We start from the raw sequence: 12,454 nt of genomic DNA on the forward strand, positions 1-12,454 counted from the left end.
CCTTAGCAACACAAAATAACGTGGATTTCAGCTTTCTATCTCTCCAGCGAGATGCTCCTGCAGCCCTCAAGGTCACGAGCAATCTGTGCCGAGATCAGCCGCATGTGTTATGATCTGTGGTGTGTTAAATGCAGCACAGACTCAACCTCTCATCACTGACAGCTCGCTATCTCTCTGATCGATGGCTGCTCTTCCTTTCCCCCTGTTTTTTTTTTTTTTCCTAGAGAGTCTTCTGGTTGGATTTCACCGGGCACCGGAGGGCACTTTAAGCTCCTTTAAGACTCTTCCTCCAGGTTCTTCCACAGCCACTTTAGATAATGAGACTCCTGGATGATAGTGTCTCGATTGATCCGTCATGGAGCGCCCATCCCCCACCTCTCGGCACCAGTGAACAGGCAGGGGGGCATGACCTGTGTGTAAATGTGCAAGTGTGTGGGCTTGATGAAAGAGGAGGAATGGCCACTGGCGTGATAGATTTATAATCCAATGTTCCTCAGGAAGGTGGTTACCAAGTGGTCGATGGTCTATTTTTATCTACAGTGTTGGAAAAATCTATTAATATCTCCATATAAGCTGACCTGGGGAATTTATTCCTATAATCCCAGCGCTGTGATGTGAGCAGCTCTTATCTTAATGTTATGATTGATTTTCTCTTCTCTTCATTATTCCCTGGGCTGGGAAGTAATCTGAGTGCAACTTTAACGGTAAATTCCTGTTTTCTGCCGTCTTCTTTCCCTTTGTGAGGGCACATCTGTTTCCTATTTTTGACCAAACTGTCAAGACTCACCGCAAAAACTCCTCTGCTCCTGTCATATGATCAACCTGCTGACTCAGACCATCACGGGATGTGCGAGCTTTTCCCTTATTATGCAGGTTCTGTAATGGCGAGAAGCAATCTTGCATCACAGCGATGCCGAGAAAACCCACTGACATCCCATTTTCTATATGCATCCGTGATCCATATGACTGCCTTTGGGGATTACGTAACTCTAATGCTGCTCCCTGCTGGAATGAATTGTGTTTGAGCGCTAGAAAACATCACTCATGTTCTTCTCCCTCTGCCAATGTGCTGAGAGACGGTTTAAATCCTGCTCTGAACTGTGTGCACTTTTCAATGACCAGTTCAGGGATTACCGTAGCAGACAGGGAAGAGGTTTTAAAGGCTTGTTTTGATTCCAGCAGATTAGACCGCGCTGTCTTTTTTCATTCCAACCTCTGATTGTTTGTTTATGCACAGAGGTCACACAGTTGTCTCCTGGATTTCCGGACAGATGCAGCTTCAAGATTCCCGCTCCTTTACTACAATAAACAATAACATCGTCTTTTCAGAATTTATTTATTTTTAACTGCGTTGAATTTTTCTTTTTAAAATCAAAATTTCCTGTCCATTTTAATCGATTATCTCACTCTCTGAAAGAAAATAACAGTACTTTGAAAGGTGTGGCAAAGCATTATTGGGTTCTGACATCTAAAGTAGTTGTTTGTGCCACTTTTTAACCACTTTTCCCATCCAATTCTGCCACTATTATTTGCCACTTTTCAACAGTTTTTGCAATAGTTGGATCCATGTTTGCATCTTTTTACACACTTTTGCTACTTTACACCAAATTTGCCACATTTTAACATGTTCTCATCGCTTTTTCCACCTCTTTTTGCCAATTTTACACATTTTTGCCACTTTAAAGGGGCTGTATGCAAGATTTAGAAAAATATCAGTGTAGCGACACTGCTGGTCATTAGGCGAATGGCAACATTGTGTTGCTCGTCCACAATGGCGCGCTCCTTGCTCATTAATGAGCCTCTGGTTTATCAGCTGACACACATGCAGACCAAGGTGATTTACCGGCATCATGTATTCAGAGGATGTAAGTGAAGTAACACTTTAAAGTTCCACGAACTAAAAATGAAAATGAATAAAGTATATTTGAACCTCTACTGCAGACACGGCACAAAATTAAATATTGGTTCATATGAGGCGATTAAAAAAGGATGATATTTTTGCAACCATTTCTATGAATGAACAATTTTGCTACTTGGTGCAGCATTGACCAATTTTATTGTCTTTTTACATGTGTAATGTGTAATGTGTATTGAATGGGACGCGTTTTAGAGCAGAAGCAACAGGGCAAACGTTGCTTAGCTCTGATAATGGTGCCTCGACCGCGGATATCAGATAGCTGACATTATGTGTTGAGGATATTTTACGAACTGAATATCAAAAAATAAACGTAGTATGTTGAGTCCAGTGCCAGGAAGCAAGAAAAAGATGCAATATTATCCGGAAAACATGAAATGAGCAACGTGACATTCTCGTTGTTTTTCATAGCATCTTCGTAAGCAAGCTAACGTGATGTAGCATACGGTTTATACAACATAAAACACTACATTGTATTTCATGGTCCGGAGTGATGCCTTACCTTTCAACAGAAAGACGGCCATCTCTGGATCGGTATCTATCCCAAGCGAAGCTCCCTTCATTTCTCAAACACTCCACCGATATTTATCCTCGATTTCCCCCAGCGTCGGTCACACTCTCTTTTAGCTTGACGGGCTTCAGCAGATAAAACTATCTTGGTTTTTTTTATGTTTTCGCGGAGTTTGTGTGGGTGTTTGGGCTGAGCTAGCCGGTTGTTTACTTGTGGAAGCAGCCTTCTCCATTCAACACACTGTTGTCAGGTATAAACAGAGCAAGGGGGTGCGCGCATTACGTAGTACCCGATGTCACTGCTGCTGAGATTTCGCGGAAAATTCGACCTGAATTCTTCAGAGAAATGGCTCCACAGGCTTATACAGGCAAACAAGGAAGACATAAAGAGCCTCATTCTTCACATCGGGATAAAGTGCGCACCATTATATACTCAAAAGTGGGAAGTTTTAAAGCAAAAATCTTACATAGAGCCCCTTTAATACAATTTCTGTCAATTTTAAACCCTTAACACCATTTTTTCTGCCTGTTTTTTTTTTTAACCATTTCTAAACTAATCATTGCCACTTTCTGCATATTATTGTCCCATTAACCAATTTGTTTTTTTTACCACTTTCATACCTTTTCAACCATTTCACTATTTGTCATGCCCATTCTTGCCAGTTTAAACCGATTTCTGCCACTTTTCAATCCTATTTTACTGCTATTTATGCCTGTTCTTGCCACTATAACCCATTTTGCCATTCCTTTGTTATTTTTACCACTTTTTTTCCTAATTTTTGCTACTTCTAAGTTGCTACTGCAACTTCTAAAATCCCACTTCACCACTTTTTCCACCATTTTTTTCTATTTTCAATCTATTTTAATTTTGTTCCCCTAGAAAGGGGATTTTTAAGATGGCTAAATACTATGACACAACTAAATGAAAAATATTTGTCTGTTGCTTTGATAAGAGTGGTTATTATTCAGGTTAGATAGAAAATGTGGGTATGAGAGCTTAACTTTACCATGGACAGTGATTGCTGACCTCCATGGTCCCCCAGTTTGGCTGGGCCCCAGAAAGCTCTCCCCTTCCCCCCCCTTATGGGCGGCCTTGTCTGCACATGACTATTCTTGATTGTGCATGGCTGTGTTCAGCTTCGGCCACCTTCAGGTACAGAAGGAGTCCCTGATCTCTTGCACCTTTATTTTGGGGGTGCAGGCTGAAAAGGTTGAGAATCCCTGAAGGCAGCTCTTTATCTTTAATTTGACCAATGTCACACTATTTGTTTGCCTTACTTACTTACTTCTGCTACGCTGGGAGAACTAGATGCAGGCTGAATGTGATTATAATGCTGATCTATTCACCTGTCTCTACCAGATGCAGTGATTAACCTTTCCCTCCAGACATTCTGAGCTCTAACTTTTAGAACCGAGCTGTGTTATAGCTATGTGGTATGAGTCTTAGTCATTAGACTAGCAGGCGCCCCACTATTTTTATGGAAATGAGGCCTCAAATGCCATCAGGAGCACAATGAGTCAGGCGCTTCTGATTCTCCACATGGGAAGTGTAATGATGAACTGATGCATCACTGGCAGAGCAGGATGTTCTACTTTAACTTTCTATATTTGTTCAGTGGTGAAGCTCTGCTCCGATTGATTAAGACTGACACATCCCACATTTCTGACCAAAATATGAACAAAATATCATCTCCTGGTTGTTTCCACACAGCGCCTACTTGTAGCCTCAGCTGTGATGCAGCTTCAGTGATCGATGGTTTCTGAAACAGCAGCAGATGGAGGATGTTGACTTCGGTAAGGGCGTTTTTGTTCCCTCAACCGGGAGAATCAGCCGCTCCGATGGAGAAGATCAGAAGATAGCAGCTCGGATTAACATAAAAACATCATATTTGATGCCTTTAAAACTTCTTATGTGCAGTGTCTGACCTCTTTAGAGTACAGTATGTACCCAATACATAAATCTGATTATTTCCAAGCAGAGCAGTTTGCTCTTTTTTGTGACCAGTTCAAACAAGAGCACTAAATATCAGAAAGCCTTTGAGTTGTTTTCATCCAGACAGAAGAGATCAAATTTAAAGCCAAGCTTGTACTGAATAAATCATATAGATGAATTTGCCATGATTTTGCAGCTCTGGAGGCTAAAAGAATATGTCTAGACTTACAGTAACATTTTCCAGGATCTCTTCTGGGATCCCTGGGAGTTCCCAGGCCAATATAAGAATGACAACTTTTAGCATAATACCACAAAGAAGGAGGAAACAGAAAAAATATCCATCCATTCATCTATTTTCTTCCAGGCTTAACCAAGCCAACTCAAACATCCCTCTCTCCTCAGCAACATTGTCCAGCTCCCCCTTGAGGATTCTGGGGCATTTTCAGGCCAGATGAGATACATGAGTTCTGGATCTGCCTGTGGGTCCCCTTCCAGTTGGATATGCCTGGAAGACCTCTAAAAGAAGGCATCCTGATCAGATGCCACCTCAGTTGATTCTGGCTTTACTCTAAGTCAGAGCTCCTTACCCTATCTCCATCTAAAGCTCATGACCACAGGTGAGGGTCTGCAGTACTGCTGATGCTGCATCAGTGCACCTGCCAACCTCATGGTGCATTCAACTCCTACTTGTGAACAAGATCCTGAAGATACTTTACTCAGTCCCCAACCAAAAAGAGCAATCCACAGTCTCCAACGGACAACCGTGGCCTTGAACTTGAAGGTTCTGACCCTAATCCCAGCCAGACTGCACTCAGATGCAAACTGCCCCGTGCCTGTCAGAGATCACTGACTAAAGAGGCCAACAGAACCACATCATCTGCAAAAAGAAGAGATGAAATTCTGAGGTACACAAAAAATCAAAAACTCTCTTCCTAGTTGTGCCTTGAGATCCTTGTGCCAAAATAGTTGGACCTAAAATTAATCCCTGCAGGATGCCATAAGTTAGTAAATAAGAGAAGAACCATGAAGCATCATTGTGTTATTTAAGTCATGATAAAGACACACATGGTCTTATTTTCCAGGTCACTTTTCTGTCTTTAATGATGCACCATGTCAGACTAAGCAACAAAAATCTAGTCCAGTCTTGGTCGATGGACTGGCCACACTAAGTGTGATCCCGCCCACTCATCGCATGCTGTCACCTCTGTATCCGCAACTGGTCACAGACCAAGAAAAAGTCCACTTTTGCAGAAGACACACCTTCAAGCCAGACTGAAGTCTGCTAAGGACAACCTGGAGAAAGATTCTGATACTGGAAGCAAGTCCTTTGGTCAGATGAGAACAGACTTGAGCTCTTTGGCCATAGAGACGGTGGTGATGTTTGGAGAAAGACGGGAGAGGCGTATAACCCAAGTAACCAAATTCTGAATTTGGATCCAGCCTGAGGACCGAACAAGGCCAACATTTAACCATAAACTCTCAACCTCATTTTCACCAGCAATGAATTATGGTGGGAAAAAAAACCTTATCACTGATGATAAATGATTTTAAGATTTAAAAAAGTTAAATGGTAAGCTTAAAGGCTCAAAATCTGAGGTAAAAATTCAAACTTATTAGCTCAAAAGGCATTTAAAGTCAAAATCATGTTTTTAAAAGGCAAATTTATAAGATAGAAAATTTAAATTATGATTTTTAAGGGTCAAAAAAATGAGAAAAAAGTTTGAGATCATGAGTTTTAAAGGTAAAAAATATGAGATAATTTTCAAAATCATTAGTTCAAAATGTCAAAGCCTAAAAAAAAAAATAAATAAATTTTGAGTTTCACAGGTTTAAAATTACTTAAAATTTAAAAACTGAGGATACAAAAGGCCAAATTATGAGATAAAAGTCAAAGTAAGGAGCTAAAAAGGTCAAAATGTGAGAAAAAAATCATGAGTTAAAAGATTAAGCTATTACATAAAATTTTAAAATTAAGGATCAAAAAGGTAAAAAATAAGATAAAAAGCCAAAAATGGTAATTCAAAAGGTCACAATATGAAATAAAAAGTTAAAACCAAAACTGCCTGATAACTGTAAGATGCAAAACCAAGAATATGAAATGAACACAGAAATTTATCTCCCCACATTCCTGACTTTTTTAATTTTAACTTTTTCTTATTTTCATGGCAGAACAAGTATATTTTAAATCAGGGTTAGGTTCACATGTTTAAACTAGAGGAAATCTGCAGATCAGGTTGCCAGTTCAAACTATGATATGATCTGGCAGGCCAGGTACAACTGTACAACAGGCCAGATTTGGCCCCCGGGCCTTGAGTTTGACACCCCTGTTTTAGTCACCTTGTCAAGGTGGAAGGAATCATGATGAACAAAGATTATGTGGAGATTCTGAATGAAAAACTCAAGTAGTCAGCAGCAGAAATGGGTCTGGGTTATTGTTTTGTCTTCCAACATGACAGAAACCTAAAAATTAAACTACACCTCCAGAAGACCAAAGTGAGCAGTGTTGAGTGGCCGGCACAAAGCCCCGACTTAAATCCCATTGAAAATTAGTGGGATGAACTGAGGACCAAAGTCCATGCCAGAAGACCATCAAATCTGGAGGAGCTTGAGAGATTGGCCAAAAAAGAATGAGCTGGGATTCCTCAGGAGACGAGTCCAAGACTAAAACAACAACAAATAACTGCAGACTGTTATCCAGCAAAAAGGAGGGGGGGGGGGGCTTATTTAGACCCTGGTAGTTTTTTTTTTTTTTTTTGTGAAATAATTTTGTTTCTGTGTGCAAAGTAAAATAATGTTAGCATCCAAAATAAAACTAGGAGGTTTGGAAAAGCTGTGCTTGAAATTTTATTGGTCTTGGGCAATACTTGAAAATAAATGAAATTTTCATTGGGGGCTTATAATTTCATCCTCATCTGTAATTTACTCTGATTTAATTAACCTATGTAAGTAAAAACTAAGACTTAAGTATCCCACAGATGGTTCATTCCATTGTTTATAGATAATTAAGTGAGAATTGTATGCCTAGCTTCTGACAAGCATACAGCCAATCAGGATTTAGAATCTTAGAGTGGCCAATCAGATTTTTATGCTATCCACTGACATTCTATTGCCCAGAAGATATCAGTATCATACTCATTACCAGTCATCTCAAGACACTTTAAAAAGAGGGCCGGTCTAGACTGGACTTTGATGTATCACTTTACCAGTTTGTTTAGGGAGAAGTGCCCATTTAAAGTACAGTATAAGAACATTTTTAACAAAACTAGTTCAAAGCATTGCCTTGAGTCTACCTTGTGTCATTAAGATAAAGTAAGTACCACAAAATAAAAGAACAGCGTTAAAATATGAAAATGCAAGAACAAGAGTCCAGCTTTTATGTTGTGTTTAAAGTGTAAACTCTGGGATCAGAATACTGTAGTCTTCTTAAAATTCATGCCTCAGGTTGTCAGTGTATCCAAGCTGTACTTTTAATATGTTTCCCCAGATCAATGCCATAAATCAGTGTCTACTTTATTTCTGGGAGGAAAAACACAAACAAATGCAGTGATCAGTCTCCTTTAAAAAGGATGTAACTAAAGCCTGCATTATTCAGAGCTCTCTGACATGTAAAACAAGCAGCAGAGCCAGCAATCATTAATAAGAGAGATGTAATTCACAGTTCTATTGAAGTCAATTACCAGTACTAGGAGGGAAGATTAATGCTGTTAACAGAATATAGACATTTCATTTATGCTTCCCAGAGAAATGGATCATTTCTATTCCCAGTGAAGTATTTAACAAGCCTGTTTTGACAATTCTTTAAGCCTCAGTCTGTCAGTGTGGGAGGTGTTTATTATAGAGTGCTGATGGAGCTGTGCTGAACATGGTGCCAGTTCTTTTCTGAGTAATGCTCCCGGACCTCTGTGAGCTTTAGTCTTCTGTTTTTAACAAACCGAGCATCCTAATGTACCGTGGAGATCATCATGGATGGATTTGTAATTAACTAAACTAAGCCTACCTCCTCCACTGGTGTGTATTTCTTTATTTTGTGGCTCATTTGAAGAGAATCTTTTATTCTGCTCCAACATCAGAGCAGAATAAACATAGTTTCAGGGTAAAAGGACAGGAACATTTGTTTGAAAGTTTGTGAACATCCTGAACATTTTAACTTAGAATTACATTCAAAAATAAAATGTGGTCATTTGCATTGCAAACTTTGTGATCATACCAATAAAGCTTTCTCCTTTCTCCATGTGGAAACTGAATTAAAAGGGACTTTGTTGTTTGAGTGAAAAATAGCAAAGGTCATGCTCTTTTCATGATATCAGTTATGTTGTATCAGCAGCTAAATCCCATCAAAATTAGAGTTTTTAACAAACCAGTCATCAAAACCCCACAATATTCTAGTTAAAGACTTGCTAAAGGCATGGGTGTAGCACAGGGGGAAAGGGTATTAATTTCCCAGGCTGAGAGTAGGGGGGCCCTTAGGAAGCTTTGAAAAGGTGTGTTTTTATTTGTTTTTGTTTTGTTGAAGAGAAAGGGGACTTTAAACTGGAAGAGTGATAGCACCTCAACACTTTAAATCAGGTGCCTGGAAAAAAAAAACTGAAAAGAAACAGAATAAAAAAAAAAAAAAATCATCACAATATTTTTCCAAAGAAGGGTAAGGGCATGTGAGTAAAGAAAGCAGGGAAAGAAAGCAAAAAGAGGATGATGGAGGAGAAGAAGCAGGGACAGGGGCCAAGATGAGGATGATTAAAGAGAAGAAAGCAAGAACCAAGATCAAGATGAGGATGATGGAGGACAAAAAAGCAGGGACAGAGTTCAAGATGAGGATGATGGAGATGAAGAAAGCAGGGACAAAGAGCAAGATGAGGAAGATGGAGGAGAAAAAAGCAAGAATGAAGATCAAGATGAGGATGATGGGGGACAAAAAAGCAGGGACAGAGAGCAAGATGAGGATGATGGAGATGAAGAAAGCAGGGACAGAGATCAAGATGAGGATGATGGAGATGAAGAAAGCAGGGACAGAGATCAAGATGAGGATGATGAAGGAGAAGAAAGCAGGGACAGAGATCAAGATGAGGATGATGGAGGAAAAAAAAGCAAGAACGAAGATCAAGATGAGGATGATGGAGATGAAGAAAGCAGGGATAGAGATCAAGATGAGGATGATGAAGGAGAAGAAAGCAGGGACAGAGATCAAGATGAGGATGATGGAGATGAAGAAAGCAGGGACAGAGATCAAGTAGAGGATGATGGAGGAGAAAAAAAGCAGGGACAGAGAGCAAGATGAGGATGATGGAGATGAAGAAAGCAGGGACAGAGATTAAGATGAGGATGATGAAGGAGAAGAAAGCAGGGACAGAGATCAAGATGAGGATGATGGAGGAGAAAAGAGCAGGGACAGAGAGCATGATGAAGATGATGGAGGAGAAAAAAGCAGGGACAGAGATCAAGATGAAGATGATGGAGGAGAAAAAAAGCAGGGACAGAAGGCAAGTATGTAATTTTCTTTCCGGGGGACCATGATCCCTATGAGTGATTTAGACTAGAGTGATGATGACGTCCCATTTACTGTTTATACAAGAGGATACATTTATGATATGGAGCACTCAGAGGAAAAAACTTCCGCAGACAAAGACTCTGTAGAAAGAAAGACAGAGGGTAGAAACTTCAGAGGAAACTGGTTATCAGGAGGGGTCCTAAGTTACCTGGTAGTTTAGGTGTGGAAACTTTGAGCCCATGTCCACAAGAGCTACTGTGGTCATACTATTTCTTGAGGACATTTCTGATCTTGGAGCTCACAGACACCTGCAGCCTGCATCAATCCCAATCCAGAGTTCCCTGCATTACTTAACGGTGGTGATTTATGGAACTTCTTCAACTTTCTAAAGATAAAATGGAGAAACCAACCCCAACCAGAACAGCTGAGTTAACGTTTGTCATCCAAGTAAATTAAAGGGATATTTCGGGATTTTTAAAGTTGGGTCATATGACTCACTTGGCTTTAGTAGTGGCATTAGCCTCCAGGGATTTCTGTGTAAGTTACTCCTTTATTACGAGCTCAGAGGACCCCCCCATCATATTGGCTATAGATGTGTGTGTTCTTTCAGTGTAGTTTGATGAAATACACAAAGCACTTGATCTTCAAAATGCCCACTGTTATCCCCTCAGCTGTGTGGGTCAGCGGGCTTCTACAGTTCTACTATTGTTTTTTTGGCCACTAATTATCTTAAGCTTGTTAAATTAGGCATCATGTTCGAAGGGGTAACAGCCAATGAAATCTCTGGAAGCTAATGGCTCTACTATCACCAAGAACCTTATTCAATCCAACGACAAAAATACCGAAATATTCCTTTAAGTCAAAGTTTCAGAAACTCTGAGTTCTTGACTTTACAACTGCAGTTCCATGTGATGTCGGCCTTGTTTTTGGATGTCATCTCCACTTGTCTTCTACTCTCTGAAGACAAGTGTTGGGGGTATTCAGGTGTCTCATATTTGGAGGACGGTACACGACTCCATCCAGAGACAGAAGATTCTCCCAAAAGTTGATTTGGTGGCCACCTTATTGTCTTTATATTTTCTTGAATTTCCCTCGGGATTAATAATGCATCTCTCTGTCTGTCTTTCTTTCCTTTTTGAAGACTGATGGTTTGGGAAGTCTGTTGATTCTCAGCTTTCCAAGTACTCTGAGTCCCAGCGTCCCTGTCTGGGTACGGCTTACAGAGTAACAAAGCAACAGAGCCTGCTTTCAAGCTGAGAAGAAAAGATCAACTCTGACAGGAAGTCAGACATGGGAATGTAAAGAGTATTGGGTAATAAATAAATCAGTAACATTAGCACCACATTACGCCTTGAGACATTCATATTAATACTGGTAACTGTTAGCTCACGTTGCGTTATGGCTTTGGGGAGCGTGAGGGAGCATGGCACAGCTGGAGCTTCACACACACATACAGACTGTGGCCGTGATTACATTTTGCATTAGCAATCCATTTTGGCCATGAAATGACTTTATTTTAGTCCGTGCATCCATACTGTACTTTAACAGGGATGGCCTAATATTAGACCTTACTTGTCTTATGCTAACAGAGGCACATACATCATTTCTGTGGCTCTATTACCACGTTAACCTTCATGCTGTGTGCGGTGAGGCTGCTGGCAATAAGAATGACTTGGTACTTCTTTCATTTCTCTCTCATGTTGTCATGAATATGCTTTTCAATGCCACTGGGATGTATTGCTCAGCTAATAAATCTTGTGGACTAATTAAATTGAAATGAGATTTCTGCTCAGGTATGATGGAGTGGTATGTGTCATTTAAAGAATCCAGTTCTGAAAGCTGGCTCTGGTAGTGAACAATGGGAGCAAGCTCCTGTTCTGGAGAAAGTTTCCTTTTTCTTGAAGAGCCAAATAAGAGCCATTTGGTAAGAGAGACTGGCTCTTATTTCTCCTAAAAGAGATGCAATTCATATCCATAAAAGCAAGGCTGGACAGGCATTGATAAAGCTTTGCATTTGTTTACAAGCAAGATCAAATCACAGCAGCTGACTTTAAGGCATGCCAGTACGCTTTGCATCTAAACTACCAAACCAGTCTGGATGAAGGCACCCCAGACCAGCTTCATATGCAGTCGGAGCTATCAGATATCAATATGCACTGAGGTGCATCCACACAAATCATCAAGGATTATCACTTGGTATCTGAATGGCATGACAAATATAAATTCCTGTTAATGCATGTGCTCTTATGAAATCTAGAAGTTTGCTTAAATGTCTGCCTTTAAGCAGCTTTAAAGGTGCAGGTTGTAATATTTAGCTAATAGCATTTAGCAGACAAAGTAAAAAAAAAAAAAGAAATTCATATTTATAAGTCAGCCTATCTAAACTAGTGATAAAACACCTGCATGTATAAAAAAAATTGACTTAGGATAAGATGATTCCACCGGTTTGGATCTTGCATCTTGCATGTTTCTGCAGTACCACAAAATGGACCAAAAAACATATTTAATTCCACTGGTTGCCTAACCTTGCAAAGCAGATGGATTTGCTCGTTTTCGTGCTTCTCACTGGCGAATCCATCTGGCAAAGCTCCCATCTGAACAGTTCAGGCCC

This window comes from Cheilinus undulatus, linkage group 8, assembly GCF_018320785.1.
Source record: "Cheilinus undulatus linkage group 8, ASM1832078v1, whole genome shotgun sequence".
Classification (NCBI taxonomy): Eukaryota; Metazoa; Chordata; class Actinopteri; order Labriformes; family Labridae; genus Cheilinus; species Cheilinus undulatus.